Source organism: Propithecus coquereli, unplaced genomic scaffold (genome assembly GCF_000956105.1).
Source record: "Propithecus coquereli isolate 6110/MARCELLA unplaced genomic scaffold, Pcoq_1.0 Scaffold247, whole genome shotgun sequence".
Classification (NCBI taxonomy): Eukaryota; Metazoa; Chordata; class Mammalia; order Primates; family Indriidae; genus Propithecus; species Propithecus coquereli.
Genome location: NW_012148030.1, coordinates 505,360 through 505,962, shown reverse-complemented (window position 1 = coordinate 505,962; position 603 = coordinate 505,360).

Sequence of the window (603 nt, the reverse complement as noted above, 5' to 3'; positions counted from 1 at the left end):
ATCTCTCATTGTTTCTTTCTTTGGAAACTGATGGATGGCTTTCTGTCCTGTTAGTAAGAGCAGGAGTGAATCATAATGGAAATTACAAAACTCTAAAGAAAAAAAAATTCTGTTGTCTATGAGGGATGCAAAATAGAATATGTTGGTAAAGGATTCTAGAACTGGATTAAAAAGGACTTTGAAATACCATGTGGTCCAAACCTACTATGATCAGAATTTTTATATACCCTATTTAGATGAAAATCCCCTTTCTTTAAAATAACAGTTGAGAAGGAAATTTACCATCACTGTTGTTCATTTTGACAGAGAGTCAGTGAAGGATGAGAGAAGGACACAGATCTAGATGCAGCAACCTAGAATAAGTGCAAGAATGCCTTGGGCAAAACGTTAAACGGGATGATTCATTTCAAAGTTCTTTGTCCTCTTTAGAGTTAAGGTAGAGACTTTAGTAACTAATTCTTGGTTCTGAGTAACCTTTCATACCTCAGAGCGACTTCTCACACATTCTGCTTTGAGGAGGAAGTCCATAATTACTATTTGATGCCATGTGATGATTTGACAAGAATCCAATTATCTCCTTTTATATTTTATATTGGGATAGGA